General features: G+C 43.4%; 1 protein-coding gene across 1 annotated transcript in view; it reads left to right on the forward strand.

Moving 5' to 3' along the window:
* The first annotated feature begins 2,551 nt into the window (after positions 1 to 2,551).
* The window catches only part of PTN (pleiotrophin), a 79,491-nt gene continuing 62,358 nt past the window's right edge, over positions 2,552 to 19,684 (forward strand). The window contains exon 1 of the mRNA XM_074582785.1: positions 2,552 to 3,111. The gene's annotated coding sequence lies outside the window, so the exon portion shown is untranslated. The remainder of the gene's footprint in view (positions 3,112 to 19,684) is intronic.

Here is a 19,684-nt window from a genome sequence, read left to right on the forward strand (position 1 = left end):
AATTCAGTGGTGTTTCTTTTTTTCATTAGGTTGCCAATTTTTGGTTTGGGTAACAAAGAGGATACATGAAAGTTGAAATTGGACTTCTACAGCTGCCAGTCCATTCCTCATCTCTGCTTTTTGATCAGAGTGGAACCAGCAGCTGTAAACAAATGTTGAGGATTTTAAAGGTAAGTATCACTGGAAATCTGCAAAAAATTGTCCTTTCTAGGTTAGCTGTGTGTCCACACTAGAAAGGTAACAGTCAAAAACTATTTTTTCAGTATGGATTTTTCTGTATGTCACAAGAAATGTAGATTAGGCTGTAGTTACAGACATCATGTAAGAAATAAAGCATTGTCTGGAAAACAAAGTCAGGAAAAACAAAACAGCAGAGAAGGTCTGGAGATAAACCTCTCCAACTTCACAGTTCTTCTAATAAGGAAAATATCACTGTGTCAAGTAAATCGTCATAGCTTATCTTCCATCTGTCCCTTTTCTCCATGATGTCCTGTTCTTTCCCACTGGGAACCAGCACAATAGGCATCTTTAAGGCTGTGATTAACATATAGTTGTTGACTTTTTCTTGGCAAAAGAAGTTACATTGGTCCTCCCAAGACTGCTGTATTCACCAACTATCTCATCTCCTTCTATGTCTTTACGAGTTTTATCTCAATAGCAAAGGTTCAGTCAAGAAATTCCATTAATCTCAAAGACATCAAACACCGCGGGCAATTTGGGGCAAAGAATATCTTTCTGTATTTGTACAGTGCTTATTGCAATGGAAACCTCAGTTAAGCCTCAAGGTGCCATTGAGACAGAAATAATATTAACATTAAAACACATTTACTTTTTGTCAATTGAAAAACTGAGATACTTTCTTTTTCAGTTACAGGTGCTTCAGACCATAATCTGTCCTCTGAGCAGCTGTGTTAACCTCAACTACAGTTTTATTTTGGACTTTCTGAGTCAAAGCCCAAGCTGTTATCACAGAAAACTAGTTTCTGTGCGTGTACACTCAGCTTCAGGACATTAATTTCTGAGCTATGGAAAACTAGGTATGAAGAAAAGCTGTGAGCAAATTTGGCCAAAGATTGTCTGTTGACATTGCTTCTAAAATTTGGTGGACAAATGAAGCTTCTAACGTCATGCACATCTTTGTGAAAAGCAGGTGCTTTCTGCAGAAAGTTTCCATTGTTTTCTGAAAAGCTGAAAATGTTAAGTTTTCAGTGTTTACCTGAGACTCAGCTTTCTCTATGGAAAAGAAGAAAACTCTTAACCCACTTCGATGCGGTCTGTTTTCATTTCAGTGAAGGTGAATTTACGGATCAGTCTTTGTCGTCTTTCCTACTTTTTCTTTGTTACGCAGACATGATTGACCATCTGAAATGTGCTATTGTGGGCACATGGAGAAACTCTGAGGGCTTAAAACATCGACCACTACCAGGTGTTTTTTGCTGGAAAGTGTTTTCCTCTAGATGTTTGTGGTGCTTAGCACCGTGATGCCAGGATTTCCTTGAGAAGCCCTCAGGAGGGTACAAGTTACCTATCAAAGATCCATTCAGTTTTCATGCTCTGAAACACGAAGACGAAGTTTACTATTGAGTGCTCATTTCCACTCGTCCAGCTGCTAGAAAGAATATTCGCTCCAGCCACTTTAGACTGCAAATCAAAGTTGTTGTTTTAAATTACATCACTGTCATTAAATCTGCCGGTGGTGCAAATCCTGAGCAGTCATGCCAGGACTAAACACATAACTGTGTGATGAAAAGAAGATGCCAAGGTGTGGATGGGAGGGAGTAGTTTACTTTACTAAGAAAGACTCCAGGTGGGTGCAATTGCCCACGCTGGGACCAGCCGCACAGTGCTTTTCATTGTCACAGATGGTAGGTGTTAGATGATGCAATGTGTACGGTGCCAGACAAATTACTTTTTTAGCTCATTCCTCGGGAAACAGGAGAAGAATCTGAACTGGATTTCCGTGCAAACCTGGAGCAGGAGCTGCAAGCTGCAACCCCAACTGAGACCCAAGCAGTCAATGGGCCCAGTCTTTCAAATCAAGGCAGAGACTTGCTCTGGGGATGGGGAATTACACCAAAATTGCCTGGAGTTTGGAACAAGTCCACTTAGTTTTAAATTAAACGGCGGATTGGGGAACACGCTTATTCAGTGGATGTAATGAACCTAAAAGTTGGAAAAGCCTGCTCTTAAATGAAAGCCTTGATATAAGTCCAGCAAACGCTGCAACCAGAAGTGTTGAAGCACCATGACAAAAGTTGTTCTCATGGCACTTTCAGCCCAAATTGAAATGAAAAGCTGGGGTTTTTTTATTATTATTTTTTGTTTCTCCCCCAGCCGTATGTCCAGTCCAACACTGCCGTGGGCTAAGTGGCAAGCTGGAAGTCAGCGAGGCTAAAAAGTTAAAAGCTCCCCAAACTCCGACAGCTCAAAGGCTACCCGGGCAAACGCTGTAGATGTTTGTGCCTGGAAAAGCAGCTGAGGCCCTGGCGAGCGCCGGCCGGGGGGTACCGTGAGGTGCCCTCACCCCGCCGGCGGCCGGGGGTGCCGCGTTGAAGAGGAAGGGAAGTCGCCTGGGTTTACAAGCCCGTTGCCGGCGGCACGATCCCCCGGGCGCACGGGGAGCTGCCGCCGAGCCCCTCCGTCGGCGCAAGCCACCCCGGTGCGGTCCCGTCCCGCCCCCTCCCCACCCTCCGCACCCCCCGTCCCCGTCGGCGGGGGCGAGGCTGCCCCGCGGGTGACCCGCCCGTCGGGCGCGCCCCCGCCGCATCACATGAGGGGGCAGCGCGACCGCTCGCTCTGCCCCGCCGCCCGCCCGCCGCCCTCCTCTCGCCGCCTTCGCCGCAGCCCGGGCTCTGCCGAGTCAAAGCGCGGATCAGGTTCCCTGCCTCCAGTATAAAAATCTCGGCGAGAAATCTCCGGCGGGAGAGAGAGACGGGGCGCGGGCGGAGCGGGGCGTGAGGCGGCGGCCGGCGAGCCCGTCCGTGGGGAAGCGAAGGGACGCGCTGCGGCGGCGGCGGCGGCAGTAGGAGAAGCAGCAGCAGCCGCTGCTCAGCGGGGACGCCCGCGGCTCGCCCCTCTCAGCTGCGGGAGAAGAGATTTTTGCCGCCCGAAGTAAGTCCGAGGGGGCGGCGGGGGCTCCAGGGGTCTGCCCGAGGGATGGTGTCCCCCGCGCCCCGCTCCTCCAAGGGGAGGGTGGGAAGCGCTGCCCCCCGCCCTGCCCCGGCTCCGGGGGGCTAGCCCCGGCTCCAGGGGACTCGTCCCATCCCCAAGTGACTTGCCCCAGCGGGGCTCTGCGGTCCCGGCCCCATCTCGCCTGCCCTCGCCGCCCGGCGGGTGCCGGGGAGAAGAGGCCGTGGGGTTGGGTGGGAGCCCGGACCCAGCGGGGTGGGGCGGGGGGGGCACCTGCAGCCCCGGAGACACCTGTCCGAGGGACAGGCGGGGAGCGAGGTCTGGAGGTGCCCGGGAGCACGAACGGTGTGGCGGGGGGGTGTCCCCGCTGCGCTTCGGGGCGGTGGGGAGAGCTGCCGCGCCAGACGGCCGCCACGCTGGGGGTGGTAGCGTTGGTTTGGTACATGGGAGCGTTAAAAAGCCGAGGCAGGGTGAAGAAGAGAGAGGTGGCAGTGGGGGACGTGACCCAGCGGGGAAAGGAGGCAGGAGTCCTCGGGCTGATCCGTTTCGAGAGGACAAAAGGGCAGCAGAGTGACCCCGTAGCGGCAAACCTCCTGCAGGTCCCAGTTGCCGTGTGCCAGGAATGTTCCGGTGGAGACTCGGGTTAACGAGGCTAAATTGTACCCTCAAACTGAGCACTTTAAATGTTATTTTTCTTGTGTCTTAGCCTTCTCATCCCTAGTTTACTTTTGGTGGAAAAACTGAGTCCAGCAAATGCTGATAGATCTATTTAAAACTGCCGTCGTTAGTTTGTGTCTTTGACTTCCTCCAAAGGGATAGGTTGGGAGAAAATCTGGCTTAACAGTGAAAACACTGTTTCCTCCTGTTGAGCATACACACTATTCTGCAAATGTGTTATGGTCTCCAACATCGGTGCTTCTAACTCCTTACCATCGTTCATCTTCTCCTCTTTAAAAGTAGAGGTTTTTTTATAGAGGAAAGGTAGTCTTCATTCTGTGGGAGCTCATTGGCTTCTTTTACATGTCCCAGTTGGCTGTTGCACACTTCCACACTGCAAGTGGTTTGCTTTGGTGGTGAATATCTACTGTGCGTTAGCTTAGTGGTACGCGCTGAAGCTGGATTCTAGGATGTAAACCCTAGAAACTAGTTGGGTCTCCGGAGCACTGTGGACATGTTTGCGACATGCATTAAATCTTTCTCTGTGAGATAACCCTGCAGCTATGAGTAGTGGGTAGGTGTTTTAATTAGATCCTGTTTGCTCCAAGTGACTTGCATGACAGTGGAAGAATGCTTTACCTGTGGCTCATCGACTTTTGAACTCTCTGCCTGTTCCTTGTTTTCCCCTTGGGGCTTGATTGTTCCAAGCTTTTAGCAAAGTTCAACTTATTGGAAAAGAAATAGACGGAGGGTGTAACTGCATGTATTAGGGAGGAGGAGGGAAGGGATGGAGGGAAATAGAGAGATGGGAAGGGTATGGGAGAAGTTGTGACAAAGAAATACTCGTCTTTTATGTTTTCTGGACAGCGTGCTTGAACTGATGTAAATTTATGTGGTTTTTTTTTCTGTGTATTTCTGTTTCCTCCATGCAAAGAAATAAGAATTAAGAAAAAGAAAAAAAAAAAGTCTGAACTTTCGATCAAGAGAAATGGTCCGAAGGGAAAAAGGAACCTGCATATTTGGGACAAAATTTGCTAATTTGCTGTAGTAATGAAAATTTGGAAGTGAATGGAGAGGGTACTTCATTGGAGAAGACAAACAAACAAAAAAACAGCAAGAAAAAAACCTCCTGCATAGTTTAGTGACCCTCCCTAAATGGAAAGAAAGCAGGGGTTTAATATACCCGTCTCCAGGCTAAACTTAAACTCTTCGGTGACTTATTGCTTATGAAGCTTTGGATGAAATTGAAGGACAGAAACTTACTGAATTAAGCGTGCTCCAGAGCAGGCTCTTAGGTGGAAAAAAGAGAAGCCAGCAACAGGTCTTTCTTTAACACATGTCAAGTCTTTGTTTATAGTGTAGAAGTGGCCTAAGAAAAACAAGACTTTCTGCAATTATTCAGGTGTCTTTTGCCAGTTATTTGAGATGCTGCCTGTGGCTGATAACATCCTTGCCAGCAGAAGGCTGGTCTTACTATCGTATTACAAACTATAGTGCTGCTATCCCAGTGCCATATGCCTGTGTTCCTCTAGCGCCCATATTGACACTGAGAACACTTTGGAGGCTTATCTTATTCCTGACACAGCTGTACAGCTGATGGATGTTTTGTGTAGATTCATCTTTCTGTCACTAATGTGAATATTATTACTTAGCTGACTTCCAGCAATCGTGGCTCCAGCAAGGTATTTCCCTGACACGTCCTGTGTTTCTTCTCTGTCATTCTGGGAACGGTTGTTCCCGATTCCTCAGGTAACAACTAAAAATAATCTTTTACAGGAGCTCTGAAAATGCGCTCGTTTAACTCATACTCTATTTTATTTTAGTGTGTTTTCATGGCAGTGTGGATATGATTTATCAAGTGTTATAGTGCAGCAAGTGTTTTAGTGTAAGACTGGGGCGTTAGGGATGGAGCTGGCACTGCTCACGAAACCTCCTGCTCTGTTCGGGCCCCCTCATTACCTATACGCCCAACCGGGGTGTTTTCTGTGGGAACTGGTCTTTAACAATGTACGCTTCGCTTCGATATTTACAACCTCTTGCTGATCAGTGTATCAAAAGCATTTTCATTTAGAGGATTCATTTCAGGACTTTAATTGAGGAAATCTCTTTGTTTCAAGCCTCCATAATAAACCATTCAAAATGCTGTCTTTGAATGAACTAGGTCACTGTAACGCGCGCGCACACAGGGTGATTCTCATCTGGTAGCCGGCATTCGGTCGACCCATATCCCTGGTGAGCTTGTCCCTGATTTATCCTTCTTGGACTGGCTTGTTCACAGGGAGCTTATGCTGAAAATTCACTGCTGGAGGTCATTCTCCATTCTTGGCATCTCTGGCAGCCTTAAGCTTAAATTGCAGCCTCGTTTTCTATCCAATCAATACCACTCTTATGTCGCTGAGTTTCCATGGTGCCCCCAATCTTCTGTCTACATATTGATGTCTGACAGCAGGAATAGCATTCTGTGTCGCTATATATACTTACTAAACCTGTCAAAACTATTTAGGGTCTGTCGCACTAATTTATATCCATATCCTGATATTATTTGTATCTGTTGAGCTTTGACTGATGGAACTCGCTGCACTAAGGAATGAGCCCCAACAATGCACTCCAGGGATGGCTCGAGGGATGGACGTTTTGAGAAAGGGAAAAAGACTCTCTTCTAGAGTAGCTGGGGTAGTCTAGAATCCTTTGAGCACAATAGAGTCATTTTGAAAACATACAAGTCTCAATGGCTCCAAGTTAATGCTTTGGAAATCATTCTCCATTGTGCTGCTCTGAATGCATAGAGGGTCCTCTCCGATGGAGCCGCGGAGAGGAAAATAGAAAAGTGGGCATTGTCAAGTGTTCAGCGTGCATTTGAGGAGGGCTGGGGGAAATTTGAGTCAGTTGTCTCACATGAGCTTTCTTCAGCTTTTATGAAGCTGAAATTCATTAATTAATGAAATTAAACGAGCGAGCAATGTCTTCTGTAATAGGGATGTTTGCGTTTTACTACAATAACTCCCAGAGCATTTTAGTTGCGTAAGAAACGGTATGGCGGTGTCTCCGTGGATTGACACAGCAGCAGTTAAACAAGATGAGGAAAGGCGTATCTTCTGTGTGTCATTAACTTCCAAGGGACTGATACCTGTTATTTGTGCCAACTGTAATAGATACTACATAAAGACTAGTAGATTTTTATGTATTTATTTATTTAAATATGCTTTGCAAACTGTTGAACGTATGTCAAATGGAGTTGGTCATCAGCTGGAGAAACCCTTTAATCCCACTACCTTTAACATGAGCTTGATCCAACCCATGAAATAAGAGTTGGCAGTCAGTATTGGAATTTGCTGCTTAAAATTTTGTGTGCTCTGAGTTGCCAGAAGAACTGATTTTGTGATGCCAAGTTCATTAATACTTATCAGACCCTCTTCAGGCTCACAGTCTTTTCACTAGTGAAAAGTAAGGACCTTTAAGACTTAAAAGGCCCTGTTGCAGGTGGTGTTTGATGTAGTGGTATTAAAATAGCTCAGTTTGTTAAGTTTTCAGCCATGGCTTACCTCATCATGGTAGAAAGGGTCAGTGGGGCTTTAGCAAACTAGACGCTCTCTTGGCCAATAAGTCTCACCTTATTTTACTCCAAGGAATGGAATCACTGAACCATTTAACATATTTGGCTCTACCTCCTGCCGTGGCACCATGATGATTTTTTATTTTTTTAAAAAACTTTTCTCATTTCCTTGCTTGCTTACATATGTGGGAGTGACTTTTTAAAAACTGTAGTCATCTTGCAGACTGTTTTTTAATGTCTTTCAGACCGAAGGTTGAGAGAACACAGCTGTAGGCAGTTTCATGGGAGATGAGAAGGGGGAATGTGAATATAATAAAGAGTTAGACGTATTACTGATGCAGCCAGGTGATTTCCACCCCCTCCGTCCCTCCACTCCAAAAAGCCTCTGCCCTTCCTTGCCTTCCCAGAAGAGCAGATTCTGGTTTCAATGTGGATAACCTCTGGAGGTGAGGAGTAGAGCAAACTATGTCCGAGGCAAAATCCGGTTTCATTACGTTAAGAAAAATATATTAATATGTTAATTTGGGCCCTACGAGCATGTTACTTGGCAAGTGCCATTGATTGCATGGCAGCTTTGACAGAGGGGTAAAGACTTTTAGAGCAGAAGAATGTTACAGGAGTTGGGGATTTTCTGATAAAAATAGTCTCTGAAAATAAATAGTGCTTGGGGCTCCAGTCCACTGCCATTTAGTAAACTGGAAAGTTCAATTTTAAACAGGACCTTTCTCCTCTGAGGCCTGACAGCACTATTTCAGAGCTCATTAAATGTTTCACGCGAGTGTTAGAAAAATCTTCCTTCCTCATTAGTTTCTACAGAGTTCCAGTGTAGCTTGGACCTTGTAAACATCCCCCACTTAGTTGTAGATGATACTATTGTCAAGTGCCTGTGGGGAGGGAAGAAAAAGAGGGGAACTTCTCTAATATCTCAGTCCAAAAGCTTGTTTTGACACTGGCCCACCGCTAGCTAACAGTGTAAAACAAGTAGAATTTTTGCTGTCTTCAAACAATATTTTTGGAGCAACTCGCTGTCTGTATAAGTTCTCCTCCCAAGATTAAAACCAGACAGAACAACTGGGAGGGAAGAGGAGGCTGGGTAGGCTTTTCTTTCCTTCACCAAGCCTCTCTCTCCACACCTAGCTGGTGGTCTGTTGTCTTAGGGGGGCTGGTCCAGGTGGCAGTGGAGGCAGGCAAAGCACTAGGGATGCTGGCAATGAGGTGGAGGTAGCCTGTTTCTCAGGCTTGAGTGCAAAGTTGGTCTTGATCTTCTGAGCTCATTAAGGAAGATAGACCATTCTGCTGTTGTATTCACTGTCTGACTTTGCTACCTGCATCCGCCTGTTGTCTTAGGCTGTCCCTAAGGATTAGAAAGGTAAAAAACAGTTAATTGTGCTCTACGGGTATATAAGAAAGGATGAATTCCCTGTGCATTGACACAAGCAGTAAATACATAGCTATCTGTGGAAGTCAGAGTGTCCCTGTCTGATTGCAAGCAGTGAAAATGACTGAACTGGCTTCTCAGATTCAGTTCCATTGGATATCAGGCACAAAACCTTTTTTGTTCTTGGGTTTTGTTTCTCAGAGCCATGTGAACACTGGCATTAGTTTCATAACCAACTAAAGATGTTCTGATTGTTGCATTTAAGGCTTCCTTGTTTCGACTGGATCACTAGTACAGCAGCTTTATTTATGTATGTATTTATTTTTTTTTAGCTATACTTCTCACACATCATGTATCTCAAAGTGCAAAAGAGCCTTAGTAGTGCAATGCAAATGTATGCGCCCATCTGTAGCCTGCAACAGAAGGCTCACAGTCTGGAGCATCTTTCCCTCTGTGACAGGAGCATCCAAAATGTACTTAATACTGTGTGTAGGTAGTTCTCATATCAAAAACTTTGTATTTAAAAATAACTATTTTACAGGTGTTTTGTCTTTTTTTTTTTTTTTTTTTTTACAGGTTTACAGCATGCAAGCAACAGTGGAAAGACTCACATTGGCTCAAAATGCCCATTTTAACATTTCTGTGATGCTCCTCTAGGCACTTTGTTAGATGGTAATGGATGGATCTCTTAAGAAAGGTCTACTGTCTTTGAAAAAAGTGGTATAGGAAGGGACTTAGAAATAGGCTTGGTATAAAGATGGCACCTCTAATACCGTGCTGTCTCTGTAGTGTTGTGGCACTGCAAACTCACAGTTTGCTTTTGGACAACTGAACTTCTTCCATTTCCATATTGAGATCTTTTTCAGCTCACTAAGAATCATATTCTTCCTGTCAAGCTGAGATTAATACTAAACCAAGCACACATCCTCCAACCATTATTCAGGCAAAGCTGATGCTTTAGCAAGAGCTTCATCATAATAAGGACTATAGATTTCAGCCTAAGATTTAGAAAGGTGCCCACCCATTTGTTTTGGTGACAAATTCTTCAAAATAAGACACAAATGACTTATAATCTGGTAAATGGTTGTGGCTCTTCTTGCACGTCTTGCAGCAGAATTTCATTACTTTTATTGAAAGTGCTTTTGGAGTGAAGCACCTTTTAGTAAATTAAAGATAAATCAAGAAATTGTTCTGATACTCTGCCTTAATTCTGGTAGGAAAACACTCTGTTCCTTTAGTTTGAACACTATAAATTATGTATTCAAAAGTAGCCTCCCCACTGCCACTATATTGAACGGAAGTAGTCTAAACTTCTTGTTCCACCTAGGGTGGTTTCTCCTGGAAACCCAGTCTTCTATGGTAGTGGCTTAGCTTTCCTTCTGGTACTGACGAAAGGCCCCTGAGATGCTCCGATTGCTTCCCAGTAGCTTATGCCACCTGACTGCCTGGTTGTTTGCTTGGATTGCTGCCTTCTCAGAGGTCACAAAGATGTTTTTGTTTGCGCAAGAGTCACTTGCTTTTATTAGAAGTCTGCCTGGGTGCAGCTGATACGCAGTAGGGACTGAGGAGGGGTGGAAAAAGAAAATCTAAGGCCAACAGATAGGATTTTCAGAAATCTTCCAAAAACATAGCAAGCTTTGATTTGGGGACTTCATGTCGTTTCACTTATTAAATCCTCACTTTCCTAAGCTGTCCCTTCAGCCCATGTTTCTTGTCTGATTTGCGCGTTGTCAGATGCTTTTGCTAATCTCTGTAGTTGATGCTTGCTTAAGTGATTATTTGGCAGATGCATGTGAGCGGGCGTGTGTGTGATTGCCGTTGGCATGGCAGTTAGGATGATACGACATTAGCATACTTGCTCCGTGCTGCAGGCCTCCTCCTCTTCTAGGGATACTTATGCAGTGGGGAGGGGGGGAAGCAACCAAACAAAAAAAACACAACAAAAGAAAACCAACAGAAAGCCATGGGGGAGCCTGTTATGGTATGGTGATCTTCTGGCCACTTTGACCAAAGACCTACAGAGTTCAGAGAAGCCTAAAGGTTGCTCTTGTTTTTCTTCTATTACTAATCATAAATAGATAATCCACCATCAGAAGATTTATAAAGAGCTGCAGGGATTATGGGCTGCCTAAATAGGGGTATCTACGTTGAATCCAGTTCTCAGGAATTTCCCTGCACTCGGAAAATAGTGTGGGAACCGTGTTTATGGGGTGATGAAGAAGAAAAGGCAAGCTCTGTTCCCTTTGTGTTTGTTAGCTCAAGAACCTGTCTTTAAATGGGATATGGAGTTTAGTTGGTGTTTTGGACTCCTTAGTATTGAGTGGCCATTGGGATTATAGGTGTATGTGTTTTAAGAGGTGTCAGTCTCTTCTTTCAATAGCTTGTAATTTGAGCTACAGTCTTTGCACGTCTCCTGCGTTGGAACAGCTTTATGGGCTGTGAGTTACCTCACTGAGAACAGCGGGATTTATTTAGACAAAGTAAATGTAGAAGCCTTTCCGAGGCACGGTGTGGGCTGGGCATAACCCCTTGCCAAAACCAGTCTCTGTGTGACGGGTGCTGTGAAGGTTCTGACTTTATCCTGATGAGAGGTGGAGGCTGCCACCTTCCTGCTGGGATCAGCCCTCAGTTTTACCTCCGAAGGGAGAAAACTTCATGGCTTAACATCTGAAATGGTTTTGTAAAGCTGTCTGGACTCAGAAATGTAGGAAAGTGGGGAACATTTTCTCTCCTTGTCCCTAACTACCTGCAAAATTGGTCACATTTTCACGATGCAAAAATCTGAGGTTCATAAAGGGGTGCGAATGGGAGGAAAAGTGGGTGAGCTCCTTGCTCTTAAGCATAACTTTGATCTAGAAAAGTAATTCTGAGGCTGCTTTCAAAAAACATGTATAGATCCTTTTAGTATTTTGCCACTGAGATAATATTTACGAACACCTCTTCTTATTAGGTAGCATAATGTGCTATATGGTCCTGGCCTTTCTTTGGCTGCTTCTCTGTGCACAAATACAGCTTCTCCGTGCTAATTTTCACAAAGGGTGAGAGCTCTTGAGAGTGGCTGGAGATTGAATACTGCCGTACAAGGAAAGGACTAAAAAGCAAAGGTGGTATATTACAGCATGTTCTTTGTTCATTTAATTGCTATGTACTATAATTTAGTTTGAATTATTTATGACTATATGTACAAGGAAGTAGTCCTTTAAATAAGAACCCCCCTTTCTTGTGCTAACCACCACTGTAGGTTGAGCGAATATGGAGACTGTGCATTTTTATAGAGAAAACAAATGAAATGTGTGGACATTTTGCCCCAACATTTCACTTTACACATCAAAAGCGAGTCTGTTTGGAGAAACTTTCCAAACTGTAGGGATGTGTAGCAAAAATGTATTACCTAACTTTAGACTTTCCAATTGCATGACACGTAGTATAAATGACAAGTTTGCATCTTTCTGTATTGACACTTTCAGCATGTGCAATAAGGCTCTAATTCTAGTTGGGATTTTACCAGCTGATATCTCTCAAGTAATTGTAGGTGGGAATTTCTTGTCTTATTTAAATAGGAAACTCTGAAACAAACAAAAAACCCAAAGAAGGAGATGTCTGTGAAGTGCAAATTATCTGTCAAAGTCGAGAAAAATTGAGGTTGAAATATTTCACATAAGACTTATCGAAATGGAAATTTTTGAGTTACTGCATCTAAGATTTCTTTTCCAGGTCAGTGAAATTGTAGTTTGTGTCTGAACGCTTGCAGCACTTAATTGGGTATTGAGGGAATGGAAACAAGAACTTGAGCCTACATATGACATAGATACATTGGCTACAGTAAGCTCTTCATGATGCCTTATGATGTCCAGCTGATGCTGTTCATTGTGGCATTTTGATGATCACGATGTCTCACAAAGAGTGGTATAGTGTACAGCAATGGGCAATGAGGAGCATTTTCTCAAACTTACCCTTTCCTGATCAGTTTAATTTTTTTCTCAAAATATACCTTTGAAAGTTAGAATATAACGTATATGCAAAATTTTAATTGTACATATAATTTTAGTAATTGTAAACACTTGTAAGCAATTTTAATAATCGTAAATTACTACAAATTTATTTGTATTACAAAATTATTTTGTTACAAAATAATTGTAAACAATTGTAATAATTTATAATTGTTATTTAAAATAACAGGCTGCCCAGAGAAGTTGTGGATGCCCCATCCCTGGAAGTTTTCAAGGCCAGGTTGGATGGGGCTTTGAGCAGCCTGGTCTAGCGGAAGGTGTCCCTGCCCATGGCAGGGGGGTTGGAACTAGATGATCTTTAAGGTCCCTTCCAACCTGAACCAGTCTGTGATTCTATGAAAAGTATTACTGCTATAGTTATAGAATTGAATAAGAATGGAATTTTGATACAATTTTTTCCCAAAGACTTGTGTATGTTCTTTTCAGTTACTCTACAGGACATGGTGTTTGGGATTTTTTTATTTTTGTTTTTTGGTCCCTATATAATCATAGCTTCTGTTGCAAAACATTTTGGCCTTTGTTCAGTGTTAAGTAGACCCTTAGTCTGGAACAAGTATCGTCTTCACTGCCTGATGCAGCGTGTGATTTGTGTGAAATGAAAGGGATATTCTTTTGATTCTCATTTATATCTGTCTTCTGTTCCTCCAGGTTTAGAAAAGTGTTCTAGGTCTAAAAACTTTTTGGAGTAGCAGGACTTCCAAGCTGTGGCAGCTGATCCCAGATGAGCTGCCCACATTGCATGGCCTTGCCTACTTCTCTGGTTTCCTTGCTCAGATTCCTGTCCGGTCCCGGTTTTGCTGCCTTGCGGAGTTAAACCATTGAAGGCTGCTGCTGCTTCTATAGCAGATGTATCAGGCTGTGAAATAGGTCTGGATTTTTCTAAGGCATGGGTCATGCCCTGTGAGTAGCAGTCCAATTGTACAAGGTATGAAAGTGGATGGAAGAGCATGGGTTGAGTTCTGTAAAACCAGGGTTATGTGGACTGCTTAAAACTCTTTCCATGTAGCGGTCATCTTCCTTAGCTTTAAACGTGCATAGATCTGGAATGAAACAGATAATCCACACCCAAGCTGTTCTGGTTTTGAAGATGTATTTCCATAACTCTGAATAGTTGAGGTTTCCTTAATCTTCATTCTGAATTCCTGTGTCTCTAATGTCCTTATTTTCATAACACAAGCTTCTTTTTGCTTTAACCTCTCTTCTGTTTAAGTAGTGTAGTAGGTCACTCTTCACAAATATAACACTTTTTCTCATGTTTCTTGTTTTCAGTGGCCTTTTGCAGCCCCATGCCTAGTTTTAAATCAGCAAAATGTTTCGGATTGTTTATTTCTAAGCGTGCTCACAATTCCTGCCTTTATTTTAGTGAGCACATTTAGTTGAAATTTAACCAGGCATTCTATAATTGCAATGTAATTGCCAGAGTCAATTTCTTTTTTCATATTACAGGTTAAAAATTTAGAAGCGCTATTTGAAAGTTTTGTCTAGTCTGGAATGTCTCTTCCACTAAGCACAGGGATATGACATCTTTAGTCTCCAAAACTTTTTTGACATCTAGAAGTTAATTCAGTAATCGTTGGTATACAGTGGTATGTAAGCATATATATATTTTCATTCCATTAGACTTCAATGTGTTTGTGGTGAATTTTATCTGATATTTGTGTTGTCCAGTTGCCTGGGTAGTTGCAAGGGCAAGGACCTCCGTGCTGTTGATTAACACCATTACGTATGGGCAGCACATTTTGTTACCTTGTTTTTCTTTCTTTCTTTCAGGTAGTTCATAAATGCACTCGATAGCCCTGAGCCTAGGCTGAACCTTGGGTGGCACAACCCCCCCCTTCCGTACGAAGAACTGATTATTGTTCTTACCCTGGGATTCTCAGTTCCTTGACTAATATTTAGAGTGACAGGACCTTACCTCTTATCCCAAGATTACCAAGCTCTCCTAAGAGCTTTCTTCAAAGTCGTTGAAATTCCAAACAATTTACATCTAGTGAAAAATAGCCAAGATAAGTTTTTAAAGGATTCTTGTAGATCAGAAAGGCATGATTTATCATTCTGAAAAATGTGTTTTCTAGGCTAGTTTGTGGGGCTTCTGTTTCAGGCTCGCTGGTTTACACCTGCCTTTAGCTGATTTTTCTCAGCTCTGGAAAGCAGCAGCAGTTTAGTACAATCGAATTTTTAGAGTTGTTTCTTTTTTTATTTACTTTATTTCCCCTAACGCTGTCTGGCAGTTCTGCCTCAAGTTCTTTACTTGTATCGCCCTAGGGCACGCATCTCTTCGCTCTGCTCTGCAGTGAAAACTGAAGCAGAGGAGCCATTTAACTTCTGTGCAATCTCATTTTCTGCCCTCATTGACTTCTTTGCATCGGGATAGTCTGTGGTACGGTCTGCAGGACCCACTGGCTCTTCTAGAGTTCCAGTTTCCCATGTGCTTAAGGAATGCCGTATTACTTGTCACTATGTATTTGCCTCCTTGTTCCTCAGCCTTGCACTTGGACCTCTTAATCTTCATTTTGCATCTCACCTGCCAAAGTTGTTCTCTCCCGTTAGTTTCACTTGGGCTGGATTCCCATTTTCTTTCACTTGAAGATATTTTGTGAGTGAATAAATTCTCAAACTGCATTTAAGAAGTCTTTTTTCTTTTTGTTTTTTTTTCTTTGAGGCCAGGAGTATTATCAGTGAGTGCACTTTGGCATGCTTTCAGGATATCCGTGCTCATTTCTTGCATGCTTTATTAAGGGAAGGTTTGTAGGGAACAGAAAGAAGTGACTGTGCTTCTTGAAGCCTGTTTCTCTTAGGACTGGTTACAACCTCCTAGTCGTAGCATCCACCATAATCATGTAGTAACTTTGGGGTGGAGATTTCACAAGATTGTGAGATAATTCTGTGTTTACATTCCATGGAAATGTATTCGAATTGTGGCAATTTTCCCTTTGGAAATTAGTCTAGAAAAGTAGCTCTGTCATATTCCTGAACCAATTCTTTTCCATTGTTTGGGACTAACTCATTGTAGCCTTTCCTTCTGCTAGCTTCCAACCAGCTGCTACCATATGAATTGGTTATGTTGACAAGAAAACATTTATAAAAAATGATTGCATTTTCATTTTTCTAGAAAATGTTAATGTTGTCAGCATTTGATCACCAAGTATTTTACATTGATCATCTCTGGTCTGAATTGGAGTCTTGAATTCTGCCATCCTTGAGACTGTAGCTCAGAATTTGCAGTTGGAAAGACTCTCCTAAAGTACCTGTCTGCGAGGAAATGCTCTTTGAAGAGAGCCTGAGAAGTCACATTTGTACTTCCAACTTCTTCCTCTTTCTTACTTGGTGTGTGTGTGCAAGTATAGCTCAAGATTGTACGTTTTCTACTTTTAGAAGAATCCCTTCTAATCATTTTAGTTGAAGGCCTGACCTAAAGTCCACCGAAGCAACTAAATAAATACATAAATATGAGTTCATTATGATTTAGATTGGCTGTACAATTTGTCATTAACACTTTTTGTGTTACTGCCTTCTTTTGATTAACGCTTGAGCAAACTGTGCTCCAGGAAGCTGTTTGTGATACCAGAAATGCAAGCTGATTGCACTTGCGTACGTCTAATTTGATGCCCTGATGCTTTCCAGCTGTGGTAAATGGACAACTATTTGAAAACAAGCATGTTGTCAGAATTGGAATATCCTGTGAAAACTACCCATTTTCCCTTAAGTCTAGCTGTGTTCAATTAACTTGATGCTGAGTTAGTCTCCCTGCATCTTACAGAGAATGTTTGTGTAATATTAGCTTCTTGTAGTAATACTTCTAAAATGTCTTTCATTTAACTCCTAGAATTATTCATATTCTGGACAAAAATGATGCATCCCCAGTTTCTATTATGGAAAATCAGGACTTAGTAAGTTGTGGTTATAGGTACTTCAGGGTTATTACTTTTTAATAATGAATCCCAAAGCAAATCTTTGGGTGTTTTTTGAACGGGAGGAACGTTTTGTTTCATCCTTCATTTCAGAGCCATCCCTCATGCTCTGCGGTGTGGGAGGACAGGGTTTGGGCACTTGTGTATGTGTTTGCTCCTCAGCAGACGGTCAGGACCAACCCCCTCCCCAGGTTGCATCTCTGTGCACAGATGGAGCGAGGGATACGGGCGACAGTAGTGCGTTATCACCAAATAATGTAATAACAAAAAATCTCCAACCCTTTGTGCATCTTTTTTTCTATTTTGATGCATGCTGGCATCTCTTTAGCAGAAGCAAATCAACTTACACAAACATATGCCAAGAGCAGGAAGGGAAGGCTAATTGATCAGAAGACAGAAATGGGCTTCTGTATTTAACAGGACTTTTTTTTTTTTTTTTTTGCTAGTGGAAGAAAATTTATAGTAATGTTTATTAATCACAAAGGTCACTTAAGCCCTTTCTTCAATTCATGTCTTTAGAGAAAAGCATCTGTAAAAATATATAGGGAGGAAAGAGTCAGATATGAACCTCAGCTTGGTGGTGCAGACAATTGTTCTGCCTGAATTTTTAGCAAACTAATGCGTGCAAGTTAGGTGCATTGCCGCTTGTAAGCCCTGTCTCTCAGCATTTCCATATAAGCCTGTTAACTGGATTGTGCTGGACTTAAGAAAGAGCTCGTTCCTATTCTTGATGAGCTCAAGTGGCTTTTATGTAGGGTGCTGTGAATGGGCACAAGGGCTTAGTGCTCCTTGTCATCATGTGAGTGGCTAAATGCGTTACGGCTTTTGCCGTGACACACACACCATCAGGAGGAACAGAAGCCAACCGAGGTTGCAGTTAACCTCCTGCTTCTAACGATGGTGCTTTTAGATCACTTGCCTGCAACGCCTCTGAGCGTGGCAAATGAAGGGGTGACAACAAGTAGCTTTTGTTTAAAGTAAATCATTGTTTAGGTGGAATGAGCAGAAAAACGTGCCTGGTTTTAATGGTGCTCCACTGTGCATAGGTTTTGGAAATGAAATAACTTGACCTGTCTTAGTAGCATACCTATGTTTCACATCCAGCTGCTATTGCTACTGAACTGAAGCACACAGTGAGGGGATTTGGTGAGGGAAAGAAGATAACTTAGTGTGCTGATCAGAGCTCAGTGGAAACGTTTTTGTCATATGATGGGTAGAAACAAAGACCGCTGGCCTCCTGGGACTGGAGTGAGCCTTCAGCTTGGGATGGTGGCTCTGTGGGATTTGATGGCTCTGTTAACACAGCAGTGTCACGTTAGCCCACCAATAACGCTAGTGTACTCTGCTGCTCTGGTGTTCCTCCCTGCCCCGGCTAATGCAGGACTCATGACATTGTCTTACGGTGTGCTTTTGCCATACGTGTGGTTTGTCATATGGTGTGGTTTGCAGGCTGCTGGCACCTCTGTGGGGTCCCAGTGTAGCCTTCCATTGATCCCATCCTCCTCCTTCCCTGTTTGCATGGTGGAGCAGAAAGCATGCGTGAAGAACTTGCAAATCACAGCAACAGAGGTCACAAGCACAGTAAAAGTCAAAATGATTTTGACAAATCAGACCATTTCTCTGCAATTGAGAGTGTTTTTCACGGAGAAATGAAACACCCTGTCCTTTGGGGTTGATGGAATGTGCACACCTAAAATTTGGAAACATGGTTGTAGGATCGCAGAAGGTCTGACAGAGGTTTCTGTATGGTGCCGAGGTGCTGAGTGTTCATCTGCGAACCCAGTCACTCCAGGACAGCTGAGCTGTATGGATTACTGATAACTTTTTTTTACAGGGGCTATGCTGGCAACTGCATGCGTTCAGTCATGACGTGTTTTGGCCTAAGAATTTGTTTCTCCAAGTGAGAATTGACTACAGCGGCTGAAATGTGTTTGACCCCATTTGGTGCTGCTTCAGCATCTGTCCCTGTGGAGGCTGGGTTTTTTAGGCGGAGACCTGTCACAGTGTTTGGGTTCCTGCAACATCTGCTGTAATTATCAAGGCAGATGAAGATGGTGTCCATGAAAGGACCGAAGAGGATTACAAGGCGCTCTAAACCTCAGGGCGAGGAACTTCTACGATATGCCATGACAAAGCAAGGCAGAACAGGCTGAGAAGCTTCCCCATCTAATGTTCATTGTAAAACCAGCTGAGCTGCCATGCTTTCATGCCCTTTTCCCAGGGCCAGGCCTGAGATGGCAGGTGGAGTGGCTGGGTTAAAGCGCACTCACACACCGGGGGGGCGCAGCGGATGCTGCAGGTAGTGGTGAAGAAACGCTAGCAGTGTGGTGGTGGTGGGCGTATGGTGACATAGACAACTGGGGTGGCAATACAGCTTTTTTTTTTTTGCTTTTTTTTTTTCCCCCCTCCTTGTGGTTAGAACAGGACTGTGAATACAGAGGAGGTGCTGTTGGATAAGACACATGGTTTTATGGAAGTCCGGGGCAAGAGAAATGAAATGGTGTAGACACAGCGTGAAACGCCTTTGCAGAATTGTGCGTGGGAAGGTTGCATTTCACTTGCCTGCAGCCAGTTTGGTGTAGCTAATAGTATTTAACGCTCTGTTGTTTGTTTGTTTGTGGTTTTTTACCCCCCTTTAAGTGATGTGTTTACCTCGTAAAGGAAAATAAAATCTTTATGTACATAGTACCTTCCTGGGAACTAGGAAGAGCACAGGGCAGTTCGCAGTTGACAGAAACAGATTTATTCCTGGCTGAATAAGCTGCTTCTGAGATGCTGTGGGCCTGTTCCGAAGCAGGCATGTGATCGGGCTTCCATGCAAATCTGTCTTTCTGTCAATTCAAAAGATTTCAGGAGCTTTTTAAAAGCTGGTCATGATCTGGGCCCATTTCTGGTTCTCCCCCATTCCCTTGCCCATTCTAACAACTACTTTTACGTTACAGTGCCTGAGGCTTGAGGAGAAATCCCATCACAAATCTACCTGGAGTCTCTGGATTCTTTACTGCGTACAGAGTTCAGCCTTCCTCTTGCTCCCCATGGGGGAAAA

This window comes from Larus michahellis, chromosome 1 (genome assembly GCF_964199755.1).
Source record: "Larus michahellis chromosome 1, bLarMic1.1, whole genome shotgun sequence".
In the NCBI taxonomy this organism is placed as follows: domain Eukaryota; kingdom Metazoa; phylum Chordata; class Aves; order Charadriiformes; family Laridae; genus Larus; species Larus michahellis.